Raw genomic sequence first — 15543 nt, forward strand, 5'->3', positions numbered from 1 at the left:
AGTTTAAGGATTTGTGTATCTGGATCACATTATCAGGTCTCTGCCTTATCGTTTTGACTATCCACTCACCAAGAGTGTTCACAAAGTGTCTAGCTGCAGTTATAACTCATTTCAGACTACAGGCTATCCACATTTTTTCCATATTTAAATCAATTTGCTTAGTTTTGCAGAGTCTTTTGCAAAGTGTCAGGAATCTCTCTATTGGGTGAGAGATCTCTTATAGAAGCTGGGATTCCAAGAGAACATTCAAAAGTATTTCTTGACTCATTCTCACAGGATTGTATTCCTAGGATGTCAACAAGATATTGCAGTTCCAAGAGCTTTTCTTCTACAGTAAAAATATATCTGTATATAGATTTATTTCTGGGGTTTTCCCATCAGACTTGAGTCACTGTGAGGGAAAACCTCAGGATTTTGAGTCTCATAGCTTGAGTCTTATGGTACCCCTGGCAAGAATCCACATGGGAAAGATAATGTGGTGTCTGAAGTTTCTTTGGTCTCAGCATCAACACCTCTTGTCTTTTAGATACCAGTGCTGGCATTTGTCTGAAGGGAAATCACTTGGTGGAGACAGCAGATATCCCTAAATCCAGGTCGCCCCATTCTCCCGTCCTGTTCCAAGGCAGTCACCATAGGCAACTCAAACTTTACTTCAAGAACATTTTCAAGAGGGAGAAAAGTGCAAGCAGGGTATGTGGGACACCAAGGATGGACGCAAGCACATAAATATCAAAGAGATGCTTGCCCTGATCTAGACACTCAACCCACTGAATCATCTTTGTCCTTGTGGCCTCTTCATGTTGTTACAGACAGTACCATAGTCATGTGGTACATCAACAAGGAAGTGGGAGCCAAGTCATACCCCCTGTACAAACTACACATGTTGAGACAGAGCTTCACAGCACAATCTCACTCGACAGGCATCATCAATTCTGTCAGAGCAAAACTGTGTGGCAGAAACGCTGAGCAGGACAAGGGCAGACCTTCACAAATGAAAACTAGATCAGGGTGTCTTCCAATATGTGATTCATCTGTGGGGAGTTCTTCAAATCGACTTTTTTGCCTTCTCTGTGAACAATCAGCTGGCAATTTTCTGATCCAGGACTCCATGCAAGTAGGGCTGGAAGATAGATGCCCTTTCTTTTCCCTGGACAGGAGTATTCCTGTATGCTTTTCCACCATCTCCACTAATATCCAGGGTACTTCTGAAGATTCAGAAGGAATCCCCCAAGGTCATTGTGGTGACCCCCTTTTGGCCCAGGCAACTCTGGTTCTGTCTGCTTTCGGAAATGGCCAGGAACAATTACCGCAAACTTCCTCACAGATTGGATCTACTCACACAAGAGAACCAGAAAGAAATGAAAATAGAACACTGCATTTATTCTAATTATGAAAATAACTATGATATCAGTAGGAAGAACCCCACTAATGCCCTAGCTAGACATTCTGACATTTGCAGTAATTAAAAAAAAAAAAGTTGTTTAGCATTTTGGAAGTAGTGGAAAGAAATCTGTGTGGGGGAGGGGTAACTGGGAAAACTATCTGGAGTATAGAGAGATTGTATGGCAGATAAGTTTGAATGCTTCCCCCGGGTTTAAATGATGCCATTAATTTACAACCAGCCCTATTATTAAGAGCAACAAAAAATTAAAATAAGAGTTAGCACAAGCCACTATAATATTACCAACCTATGAATTTGAGTATAATGGGATGTTTTAGGACTTGTTTTAAGTTTCTAATAACCTTAATAATATTAGTAATTAGTTTGTGATTCTTATAATTACATGTATTTACCGTATACTGTTATTAATGTTTTTAAATATAGGTATTAAATAAGAGAAATAGGTAATGAATTCATGGACTTTTTTTATAGTGTGCATATATATGTGTATATATATATATATATATATATATATATATATATATATATATATATATATATATATATGTGCACACACACACACACACACACACACACACACACACACACACACACACACACACACATACACACACACACACACACACACACACACACACACATTTTACCATCCTTATAAACTTTTTGTGTGTGTGTGTATATATATATATATATATATATATATATATATATATATATATATACGTATATGGGTCTATATTAGATCACCGGACGCTTAAAAAAGCGAACAGTGATTGATCAACCGTATGTAAACGAAAGCTTAAAATATCGAAGCAACAGAAACCCGAATTTTTTCCTAGGGAAAGAATTTGGTTGTCCGTTTCTGTTGCTTCGGTATTTTCAGTGCTGTGGTGGAAAGTTATGGGTCGGGTTCAGGTAAGTGTGCAATTGTGGAGATGTGAGTGTTAGGGTGGTTTAGGTGAGTTAGGGCTAGGGTGTGGGTTTGGTATGTGTGTGATTGTGTGGACATGAGGGTTAGGGCGGGTTAGGTGAGTAAGGGGTTAGGGAGCTGGTGAGGTGAGTGTGCGATAGTGACGGACCTTGGTGCTAGGGTTTGGGTTAAGGTAAGTGGATAGTTAGTGGTGTGTGTATAGTTTAGTGTAGGGTTAGCTGTCAGATTTTAGGTGTATGTGTGTGAATTGCTGTTTGATTGGTGTGCTTGTGTTGTGTGTATGCGTTTCCTAGGGAACAAAATCGCTGTTCTGACAGTTCGAGATTGTAAGCTTTCGCTTACATAGGGTCGATTAATCACCGTTCGCTTTTTTAAGCATTCTGTGATCTAATATAGACCCTATATATACATATATATATATATATTTTTTTTAACATAGTCATGTTTTTAGTGAGGATTCTAGATGCTCAATGAATTTTTATCAGTACTCTTGTGTAATAGTACGGGGGAGAATGTATTTTATAACACTTTATTCACTACCTTTTATGTGTATATCTTTTTAAATTTAATATATTATTAGGTATTATTTTATGTAACAGGGTCAGCTGGTGATTAATTGTAATGAGTTTGATAAGGGCATTCTGATGAAGTCCCTCAAGTGGGACAAAAGTGCTTCATCATTTTTTGTGTTGTATTCTTGTGTTTGGATATTAAAATTTTATTTTATGGACCGTGGTTTGCAGCATTCTATTTTCCATTCTTTCTGGTTTTCTATGGTATATTTTAGGAGTGAATCACCCTTTTACGAGGGTCGTGATCTTCTCACAAAACAACAGGGGTGTTTGATACACCCTGCCGTCAATCCGCTTCAGTTGACTGCTTGAATGATAGGGTCTTAATTCCTTTTAGGACTCTGCTCCTGCTGTTTACTGAGGACATGCAGGAGTTACTAATGAAGGCAAGAAAGCCTGCTATTAAAAGATCATGTATTAGCAAATGGAAAATGTTTTTTGTTTGTGCCAGCAACATAACCAGCACTCATTCAGGGCTAGTTGTTCTCTGGTTTTACAATATTTAACTTACTATCATATGGCTTTTTTTTACTTCTCTATCAAGGTTCATGTATTCAACATATCAATATGTCTGCCCATGGGATCCTCTTCTTTCACTTTATTCTCATGTCAAAATGTTTTTGAAAGGGGTTTGCATAAAAAACGGTGGCCGTACCTTGGAATCTTAATTTTGTGTTGGACAAGCCAATACTTGTTCCATTTGAATCAGCTAGCCTGGCTGACTTGACGTTCTTAATATGGAAAGCATTTTTACTGATTACTCTGACCTCTGCAAGAAGGGTATCTGAGTTGCAATCTTTTGTGGTGAGTAAGCCCCATCTCATTTTTTTGCAGGGACAGGGTTTCTTTGAGAACTAATCTTTCTTTTATGCCTAAAGTGGTATCCCAAGTTTACTTTAAGCCAAGCTGTCTGTCTCCCAGTTTTCTTTTCTGAACCCAGAAATGAGGGAGAAAGGATACTCTGTACCTTGGTTATCCACTGACAACTCGAGTACTATCTTGACAGAACTAAATCTTTTCATGATTTTGGATCAGTGGATCAGTTGTTCATTTCTTGTGAAGTTTTGAAATAGGAACAACCTGTGTCAAAACAGAGTATTTCCAAATGGTCTCCTAAGACTATTACTTTTTGTTACACTCACCACAGCAAAACTATTCCAGGCTGGTTTAAGGCCCACTCTGTCAGGTACTTGGCTTCATCTGTCTCGTTTTGGAAAAGGTTGGATTCTAGAAGCTGCAACTTGGTCCTCTGTACATCTTTTTGCAAAGCAGTTCAAGTTTGATTCCTTCCCTATATCTCGATCAGGCTTTGCTAGGGCCATTATCCAGGGGCTTTTGGACTCTTTTTCCTTCCACCTCCCAAATGTAGTAAGCTAGGGTAATCTACCCTTATAGCTACAGATACTGCAGCAGTGATCAGTTTGATGAACATAGTACAACGGTACTCCCTCCCACTATCCTCTTTGTTTTTTGCTGTGCTTATGCAAGTACATGAATGAGATGATTGTGCTGTTTAGTCCCCAGAACTTTCAGAATCAAGGTTTATAAGAGAAATATTGAACACCTATTCCTGATTTCTGGGCCTTCATCATCTCATTATGTTTGACTTTGTCCAGAAGTCTTGTGCTGAGAGGTTAAGGTATGCAGACAGCCTTGAAGGTGCATTAATTTTATTTTCCCCTTGCTCCTGTTTTTTCTCCTGGTGATATCCTTGATGAGTAGGATTTGCATGATAACAGGCCTTTCACCCATGTAGAGTTTGGTGCACACATTTCTTCCTGGTTACAGCACATGCTCTGCTTGTCAGGTACACATTCTGCCCTTATGCTGCTTACTCGTACACTTTGTTGATTGGCAGTGTAATAGCCTGCCTTACTTTCCAGGTTAGAGCGACTAGTGCCCAGGTTGTGTGCCTCAGGGATGGCAGGTTCATCAGGTTTTGCTTTAGTACGAGTGACATGTCTAAAAGGAAATTTGTATGTGTCCATTCTCATGGAGGAAAGATGCCTTTATGGACACTTAAACACAGCACATAGAGTCTGGTGTTGTCTGGGTTCAGTTCAGGACTAATGTTGTGTTGTTGTGGGTATCTCTTTATGAAGTATTAGTAAAACCTTTTGGTATAGCGGCCAGTTTTGGTAAGCTGAGGCTTGCTCTCCCTTCAGAGGTGCTATGTGTGGATGGAACTTGGAGCTTGTTTGTAATCCTGCTTGAAAGGAGCTATTGAGAGAGAAAAGAAATTGACACCCTTGCTTCCATGGTTAATGAGCCTGTAGTAAATCACTGAAAGTAGCTTTTTCATTATTTCTATAGTTAAATAGGCAGTAAAATGTCTTTTTTAATTTCTCCAAGTCTTTTGGGTTTCTAATACCATGATAGGAATGGACCCCATTCCTAAGTCAAAGTACGATTAAAGTTCATGAAATTAGTATTGTTTCACTCTTTGATGTCAGCCAGTAGTGCTCTTCGCAGCACAAGCACTGTGCCCAGTAATGACTCCTTCTGTAATTCGTATGGAGTTACATGTATTGGTAGCATATGTAGATAAGATTGTAGACTCTTTATAAGATCTGTTGCTCCTACTACTATTGGAACTGTCTGGGTATCTTTCTTCCACATTGCTCTCATTTCAGCCTGAAAATCCTGATATTTTATGACTTTGTCTCTCTGTACACAGGACACTGTAGTCACTGGGTGTGGCGATTTCAGTGGTCAGTGCTACTTTTGTCTTCTTTTCCAGGACCACTATATCTGGTTTTCTAGCATCTATCTTTTGAACTGTTGGTAGTGGATGATCCCATGTGATGTCGACTTCTTCATTTTCTGTGATATTTTCTGGCTCATGTTTCCAGTGTTTTTCAGCCACTTCAGTACCATAATGTTTGCACAATCCCCAGTGCAACAGTCTTGCCACATTATTATGCCTTTCAGAATACAGTCCTTCTGCCATTAGTATGTCGCAACCAGCAATGAGGTGTGCAACTGTTTCCAGTTCAGTTTTACAAAAAATATTTGTCTGTTTCTCCCACATTTTTAATGGACTTTGTAAACCAATGTTTATGCAGCCCACTAACTTGGGAGGCCAGTATTAACCTTTCGTCTCTTGGTTTGAATTTGCCTCTCCTTAACCATTCCTGTGTTCATTCCTGATGAACTTGAGGTTCTTCCAGAAGTTTTCTATACTTGCAACTATATTTATACATTTTTCACATTTCTTGCCTTCTCATCTGATCCTTCACCTTATATTTTTTCTTTTGTTTTATGGCACATTCAGTTGCTGCCTGATTTTTATCTACTTTTGGTTTGATTTCCATTCCTGCTTGATGCTGATATGCTTCTGCTAAATTAAGTAGAGACGTCATCTTAGAAGGGGGAGATGTAAAGGAAGAGTAAGTGAGCTTTGTGCACTGTGCGTGGTGTGTGTGATTCTTCAATGTACAGTTGTTTGCAGTTGCTGACAAACTTTATTCTCTGTGCCCATAAACGTATACCATGATGATTCAGGTGAAGTGTAATCTGATGAAGGTGTATCTGGGGTTCATGCAATGTGTCGCCCTTCCTGTAGTGGTGCCAGCCTTTGTAGTGTGCAGAGTGTGTGTTACCACTACTTTTTGTGGTACTGCTGTGAGAGGTTTTTTTTTTAATAATTGAGGTGCCACCACTTAGAAGCACATATGTGTTCACATACTCCATACATACATTTTAGAACATTTAGAAAGAGGTATCCAGCAGTTTCATCTTGTAATGGTTATGCATCTGTAGTCGTTAGGGACTTCTGTTTAGGGAGTTGGAAAGTGAGTATTGAAGAGGTTCCGTGAGCAAGCACTGAGTTCCAGTTTTTGAGTTGTAGTTGCGATTTTAACAAACTAGTAGCTAGGCAGATTATTATCTTTTTGTCTTTGAAATGAAGTATCTTGTTGGTCATTTTTGTGTTAAAGAAAGCTTCTGCAAAGGTTGACATAAGGTGGGTCATAACCACAGGGTCTCTGTGACTGTTAGTGAGTTTCCTTCAGATAGTAGAAGAGTCATTGAGTGTTCCTGGATACGTTAATAATAATAATCTGGTCTGTCCATCTGAACGTCGTATGGTGCACTTTACAAAAGCAGGCTAATATTCTCTGCCACACGCACACCCACACAGTCTTGAAATAAGTCATGTTTTGTTTTAGTAGGATATTGTGTATCTAACTGATAAAAAAATACATAATTTCAGTGACTGTTACCTGTCATTCTTGCAGTATATAAAACTAATTTCCTCAATATTCAACATTTTAGGAGAGGGTGAAATAACCGTTTGAGAATTTACAGTAATATAACTGTAACTATAACTATAGTAATCTAACCACTTACCAAAAACTATATTCATCGTAATGACATATTTCTTTTTATATATCTTGAAAGAGCTTTGCTATACTCCTGAGTATTGACATTGTATAGTATTGCTACTTAATGTCACATTGCTGTTTAATGATAATTTATAATGAAAATTGTGTAATATGTTGGAGGTTTTCTCCCCAGGCCTCTGCTAAAAAAGGGCTCTTCAGCTCAGTCGGACAAACCCGGTCAACAAATGTAAAATAAATAAATAAATAAGTGTGTGTGTTTTTTTTTATTTTTTTTTTGTTCTTCCTAACATTGCCCATTCAGGGTTCAATCCCCCTCTGTCTGTTGGCAGGAAAGCTGTAAAGGGCTTGGCGCCCAAACTTGTCTTTCAGATCAGCTCTAGCTATCAGACTGTTTGGGTAAGTGGAAGGTGCCCTGAAGCTTTGGAAACTAGCCAGCTGTTACATACTTGGCAGGATATAGCTCATATAGCTAAGGCTACTGCATCAGTGATCATTCGAACATCTACTGTTATGGTAAGTTTACCTACACAACAGTACTTTCTCCTGTTTCATTAGTGATCTCTCTCCTAGAACTACCAAATCTTAAATTAATAATGTATGCAGATGGTATGTGGCTCATTTAATCCAGTACAAGCCACTCTGACCTGCAAATCAAGCTAAAGGACAGCTTCACTCAGTTATGCATGTGGTGCATGTCTGACAAGCTACTAATTAACTATAAGAAAACTAATGTCACAGTGTTTGCTTCACCCAAGAAATTACCTACTTTCCCTCCAATTCTCTTGTTCTTAATGGGAGCATGATACTCAGTATCAGTGAACAGTGGCATGTAAACGTTATACTTAATCCTACTCTCTCCTTTACCAAACATACAGATTTCGTAATTAATAAAGTCATTGCTCAATTAAAACGATGTTGCAAGATCAGTCACCCCTTCTCACTCACTGCTGACAGGGCCATTGCCAAAATATTTTAATACCCAAATTACAATATGACCTTCCATTTCTTGTTGTACATTCAGCCCACAGTCCTCACAGAATACAGACTGTTGACAGTAAAGTCTGCAAATTGATTCTAATCTTAGACCCCCAGATGCACCATTGTAATTTGCTAAAAAATTCCCTATGGCTTTCAATGCCTTATCAAGACACTTTTTCTTCTATGTACTCTAATTTACAAGATTAGCGACCCCTAACCGGGAAAAGCCGAAAGACACAACAACAACAACTCTAATTTACAAGATTCTAAAGCATGGTCACTGCCCCCAGCAGTGAAACTGCATTTAAAAGAGAAACCGCATGCACTCATAAGTACACAAGACAACTTCTCTCCAATATGCCTTCAGTTTAAAACTACAGTAGGTGAGAGGGTTTTCAGTAGATTGAGCACCTTCTACTTGCTATGTAGAACACTTGCCGACATCAAAAACCTGGGAACCAATAAAAGCTTTAAAGATGCAGTTAAAGCACTTCTCTTTATAGACTCTACTTGCAACTACTACCCCAACAATAATTATATAACTTGCCATTCTATATCGTAGATATTACATTTAAGAAACTTTTTTTGTCCTCATAATTTGGCATTTTATATAATTTCCTATGTATATAGGAATATATTTCATGTATTTTGTGTATGATTGCTTTGTATTTTATACTAATCTTGGCTTGTATTTTTCTCTGTTCTTATCTCAATGCACTGTGACTGTATTTTCTTAATATTACCCTATCTGCACTGAATCTTTATCATTGTGTACTGAATATTAACATTTTCTCATTCTGTGTATGACACTGTTAATTAAGATCCTAATGTATTTTCTGCTCTTTGAACTTGGGTTGTGAAAAGTCAGTTAGTTATTATATTTTAACATCTTGTATGACTTAACATGATACCCAAGCCTCGTGCAGAAAAAAAATGAGAAAAAAGGGGTTGATGATGATGAGTTAATAAGTAGCTTCACTTGTGTTAAAGGCATTACTTTATATATATATATATATATATATATATATATATATATATATATATATATATATATATATATATATATATGAGTCTACTTTGTTTCATTGACTCTCATTTCACTGAATTTAATTTCACCCTGACCACTTAGATAAAAACTCAAATTACTGAAAACTCATTTCACTGAACTGCAGGTGATACATATGGTACTGTGTACAGTACTGTAAGGCAAGTTAAAGGTATATGCCCTTTTCTCCATTGTGCTTTACTAATAATTTCTAACAATGTTTTTCTGTAATATGCATTGTAAATTGCAGCATACTTTCTAATTTGCATAATCAGATGTTTCCTTCGTTCCTTAATGGTTGGGTCTCGGATCCCCCTCGACAGCATTTACAAGACTCTTGGATCCAACTCTCAAGCTTCTCACAATACCCAGAATGCCCCAGTCAATCTGCTGTACCTCAAATCTCATTTTCCACCATATTGCTACATACACAGATCCATCTCAAAGTGCTTTTCAGGTGTTTTCTCTTGCTGTAAGTTTAATATTTTCATCTCTAGAACCTCTTATTCTACTGTCTTGCTTTTTTCTCCCACTTCCCTCACCTAGTTATTGAATTTTCATGTCATTTACTTTATGATACTCTTCTTTTTTTCCTACTCCCTGAGGTAGCTCTTGGTACCATTGTTGGTACTTTTTCCTATTCTTTTTCCTCATTTCTACCCTCTAGAGGGTATTCTCTTTATGTGCAATTGTTGACAGTTAAAAAAAAAAATCTGTGTAGTGGTGAGGTATTGTATCATGGCCGAGAAACTAATGGGTTTTAAAAAATGTACTTCCTGTGGGCATGCAATCCCAAACTCTGATGCCCACAGGGAGTGTGTCTACTGCCTTGGAGCTTGTCATATCCACACAGACTGCTCCATTTGTACAGCCTTTAATTCCTAGTCCCTTAGTGATCACAGGGAAAAGTTAATTCTAAAGGGATTGCTGCCTCTTTCTTCTGCTGCATCAAGGCCTTAAACCTCCACTAAATCTTCCAAAGCCTCTTCTGAGGTGAAGGATTGAAGTATGCGGTCCTCAAACCACTCCCCAAAGACTGCTGCATCTTCGGAGGCTCCTAAAAAAATCCAAAATAAATCAGATGTGACATCTGTGGATTGGAAATGGAAGCAGTCTGATTCCATGTTCTCATATCCAACAGTTATTCATACCAGGTCTATAAGAACCCAGTCACCAGGATTCAATGTAGAGCCTGTTTCTCCTCGGCTCAATTCCCCTTTCCTTTAGGGGAGCACCCAAGGGAGAGTTTCGGCCCCAGTCCACCACTTCTTCCTGCAGGTCCTCCAGGAGCATTTCAGAAGCTGAAGTGGATACGATGATGAGGCAGTTCCTTAGAGCTAAGATTCAAATGAGGGTTATCCCAGTTCTGTCTCCAATCAAATTCTTGAGCAACCCTTCTACTTGACATGCAGTGATCTCTCATTTTCTGATCCAACCCATGATTTTGGATCCCTGGTTTTGAGACATTTGAGAGTGTCAGTGTCAGATCCAAAGATAGCTAGATCTTTCACTCTGACTGTTTTCCCTGACTTATTCAGCCCAGATACCTTTGGATCAGGATGAATGTCAGAGCTGAAGCATCAGCACTGGGTCCATAGGGCTAGGTTCCACTATGATGTTGTTGGAACTGTTCCTGCCCTTGGAGCTTCGGCATTGGACAGCTCAGGTCTGACTCCCACTTTGGGGCACAGGTCCAGGCAGGGTTGCAGCATGGTAGTATTGGCAGCTTTGACTGCAGTGCGGCCAGCTGTGGTTTCTCCCGGACCTTCTGCATTCAAGGTAGTGGACATGGTTTTCTCTCAGAGAGATTCGACTACTCTATATTTTTCAGATCCTACAGCCATACCCCCTTTGGGTCCAAGCTCTGATCCTCTCAGGCCTATTCCACAGGGACAGCCACACCCATCCAGCATCCAGACAGCCCCCATTGAAGACTTTACCCTTTCGGATACATGTCCAGATCATCCCAATTAGGAGGTTCCCAGAAAGAGAACATGCAAGACTAGACACATAGACTCCCCCATGGAGTCTCTCACTGAGGACACTAACTTTGTTGAAGAGAAGTGGTCTCCCAGATCTCCACTGGCTGACATCTCCTTCGGAGACATCTTAGAGATTCTCAGGCAAAAGGGTAAATTGTTCTGTGATACCCCCCCTCCCAAGAGGAGTCATTCTTTCTGGAAGTTTTTGGGTCCAGTCCCTCTACATCTTGGGTGAATTCCCCAGCAGATGTGCTTATAAATCTAGCCTCTCGCAGGGCATAGAAGGAACTGGATATTGTAGATCCAATTCACTGTCACCCTGACAAATTTCTTGCACAACCTAAAGACAGGCCACACTGGAGCAAGGGAGTCCCTGTTGATGCTATAGTTATGGTGGCAGCCACAAAGAGGGAACTAGTGGAGTAGAGATCACTGTCCATCCCACTAACAGAGTTTTCAGGGCATTGGACATATTTGGAAAGTGCCTCAGTGACCTTTGTCTTATGGTCTCTGAATTACTTGGCATATTTCACAAGACTACAGCTGGATTTAACTAAGAAACTTTCCAGATCCCTGTCATAGTCTATGTCCATGAAAGACTACAAGAAGTCTTCTTCACAACTGGCTACTCTATTATCCATCTGTAATGCATCCACAGGGCTAATATCCCATGCTGTGGAGGGGTACATCATTGATGTCTGATTCAGGCATAGCTATTAGGAGGCATGCCTAGATGTGCCTGTTTGACTTTGTGGTGCCTTTCAAGTCTTCATTCATCAGTGCCCATTTTGATGTAACATCTTTGTTTGACCTTACTGTAAAGAAACGCTTTCCCAGAGTGAACAGGATGGAAAGAGCCTGTCTACCATGGGGATATGCTTTTCTACCCCTCAATGATTCTTTTTCAGGAATCAAAGAGGAGGCAAGAAAATGTGGTTCCATAACTCTCAGGGTCCTTTCCGGGATTCAGGAATAACTCCCTCAGGAATTTATTTATTTATTTATTTATTTGTGTAATTTAATTTAATTTAATTATTTATTTATTTCATTTGTTAACCGGGTAATGTCCAACTGGGCAAGAAGCCCATTTTCAGCGGAGACCTGGGGAGAAAAGCTCCAAAATACAATCAAGCTAAGAGGTAGATAATACAGATGATATAGGAATAGCAAGAGATGAGTTACAACATAATACAGATGATTGAGTATTATCTAAGATGCCACAGAGATATAAGTACAGTATCATATGTTCAATACAATAGGTTAAAACTTACAGGGTGAACAATAACTCAAATTATTTGCAAAGATGGTACAGATTCAAATTACAGATGATACAGGCACAAAAAACTATTTAAAATGAAGTTAGACTTATGTATATATGGTTATGCTAAAGAGGAAGAGAGGGGAACTTGAAGTTGGCAAACAGTTCCTGAGATAAATACAGAGATTACATGTGGGTTGCGGAAGAGGAGGCCAACAATAAATACCAAGGTTTACGAGATTCCTTTTCAGATAAACCCTTTTAGCACTCCTGAAAGGTTGCCCAACTGCCCACCTCTGGAGCTAGTCAGGAGGTGCTTGTCTATGCACCCAGATACCTGGGCATCAATAATAGGAGATTCTTGGGGGCTAAAAATGATATCCAAATGTTATTACATACTAGTTTTCCAGATTCCCCCAGTGAAAACAAAAAGGTTTCCGATGTCCCAGCCACCCAGAGGGAGGCAGCAATTCAAGAAATTTGAAAGCTGCTAGACAAAAGAGGCATCCAGGAGGTCCCACCAGACCAGAACAAATTTGGAACTTAAGATTCTTTTTAGTTCCAAAGAAACCCAGGGACTTGGTTGGGAGGGTGGCCTAATGGTTAAGGTGTTTGCCTTACAAACACAAGGTGCAGGGTTTGAGCCCCACAAGGGATAATTGGCTAGGCTCACAAGAGCAGTTAGCTTAGTACTAATCTATGAACCTATGAGACCAATTCTGCATCTGTGCAAACTAAATCAGTTTAAGAAGTCAAAGTTCTGAATGGTCTTTTTTCAGTCCATTTTGCTGTTTCTACACAAGAATGATTGGATGTGTTACATCAATATTCAGAATGTGCACTATCCCATCAAAATGAACAGACAGTCCCAAAGATTTCTGTGCTTACAGTTAGGGACCAGTCACTTCCAGTTTCAAGCCCTGCCCTTTCATCTTACCACCACCCCCAGGTTGTTTACTAAATGCATGGCAGTGGTAGCAGCTTACTTGAGACTGCTGGGATTCCTAGTGTTTCCATACTAAACAAGTGGCTTCTCACCTCCCCAACAAAGCATATCCTAGAGGAATCCTGGGACAACTTGCTCCAATTGTGTCATTCACAAGGCATTTGAGGAAAACCATCTGCAAATCTCATCCTCATCTTGTTCAGAGCCTGGAGTTCATAGGTGCCCAGTTTATCACAAGTAAGACAGATATCCTCTCTTCCACCACATCGTGCAAGGGTAATCAGGTACCAGGTGGAGCAAATTATTGCACATCCTTCTCCCCCAGCAAGACTTGTTCTTCAGGCCCTAAGATCAATGGCAGCTGCCATAACCTTAATTCCTATGGCCCAGTTTTTTATGTGCATTCTTTAATGGACCCCAGCTGTTCAGTGGTCAGTTCTTTCTCTTTCCTTGTCCTTTCCTGTCAAACTCACTCGAGTTTGGAAAGATCATCTATGTGGGTGGATTCATTTGGACAAAGCCTTCCTAGGCTGTCCTTTTGTACTGTCACCCAGAGTAGCCATGGTGATCATGGATCCCTCCAAACTGGGGTGAGCTGGACATTTCTTGGGCTGGACAGTCCAAAGCACATGGTCTCCAGAAGAGACCAATTCACACATCAATGTCCTAGAGATGAGAGCAGTCCTGCTAGTGCTGCAGGACTTCCATTGCAATACAAACTGACAATTTCTATAGTTTGGTACATCAGCAAATGGGGGGAACCTGATCTTACCCCTTTGTTGAGCGACAATGACAGTGTGGCAGTGGGTGATCTCCTGCAACTATTTTGTTATGGTAATGCATATACCAGGGAATTCCAGTGTGCTAGCAGACAAACTCAGCAGATGCATTCTGATGCTTCATGAGTGGTCTCTCAATCAGTCAGTGGCAGAGAGACTTTTCCATCACTGGGGTCAAGTTTGCTGCAACCTCTTTGCATCTCTCCACAACAGGAAGTGCAGCAGGTTCTTTGCCCTAATTCCCCTCAGGGAGAGTCACTGAGAGATGCTCTAGTCCACATTTGGCCCTCCGGTCTTCTTTATGCTTATCTTCAGGTACCTCTAATTTCTAAATTCTTACAAAAGGCACTTTGGTTGAAGAGCAACGTTATCCTCATTGCCCCCTTTTGGCCTCATCAAGTGTGGTTTCCCTTTCTTTGGTCTCACCTTCGTAATCTACCAGTGAATACTGGACCCCAGTCCAGACCTGCTTCTGCACCCCTCCCGGCTGGATCATCCGGACATTCCAGGCTTCAAGTTGACTGCATGGTTTGTCCAATTCCACTGATAGCTAGACAGTCCAGGCTTTTCTCCCCAGTCCAACAGATACTTCTCTCTTCCCACAAGACCTCTGCAAGGAAGATTTCAAAAGTAAATGGAAAAGATTCTCTATCTGGGCTCTGCAGTGGGTATTGGACCCCTTCTCTCCTCTTATATCTGTGGTCCTAGAAATGTTAGCATCTATTTTTCAGGGAGTTAGACTTTCTACTGTCAAAGTGCAAACCATATCTAATTTTCACTAAGCAGAAAATGCTTTCTCATTAGCTTCTTCAAAGTTGTGAAAGGCTTTTCTAAAAGGTAGTTTCTTGCTTATGCCCCCAGTGAAGGACCCATTACCCCCCTGGAATTTGACAGTCGTGCTGCAAAGGCTAAGTCAGAAACTCTTTCAACCATCAACTAAGTCTGATTTAAAATTTTTTATCATGGAAAACAGCTTCTCTGGTAGTCATTACATTTGCAAAACGAGTTTCTGAACTCCAGGCTCTCTCTTCCAAATCTCTTTATATTATTTTTCCCCAAAACAGGGTTGCTTTATGGACCAATCTGTCATTTTTGCCTAAAGTAGCTTCTGAAATGAACATTAATCAAGCCTTCAATTTGCCTACTTTCTTTCCCACCTTTGCTAACAAAGGAGAGTACATGCTTCATCTTTGGGATGTACATAGGCAACTAGGTTTTTGTCTCCACAGAACAAAGGATTATTGGATGTCAGAACAATTATTTTTCTCCTTCTTCCTAAACAATTGGGCTCACCAGTTTCTAAA

At 39.9% G+C, this 15543-nt stretch overlaps 1 protein-coding gene across 1 annotated transcript in view; it reads left to right on the top strand.

Annotated features, from left to right (window-relative positions):
* Positions 1-15543, top strand: part of TFCP2L1 (transcription factor CP2 like 1) — a 1111497-nt gene that overhangs the window by 462815 nt on the left and 633139 nt on the right. The window lies entirely within an intron of this gene.

Source organism: Protopterus annectens, chromosome 6.part0, assembly GCF_019279795.1.
Source record: "Protopterus annectens isolate FY-2018-M chromosome 6.part0, PAN1.0, whole genome shotgun sequence".
Classification (NCBI taxonomy): Eukaryota; Metazoa; Chordata; order Ceratodontiformes; family Protopteridae; genus Protopterus; species Protopterus annectens.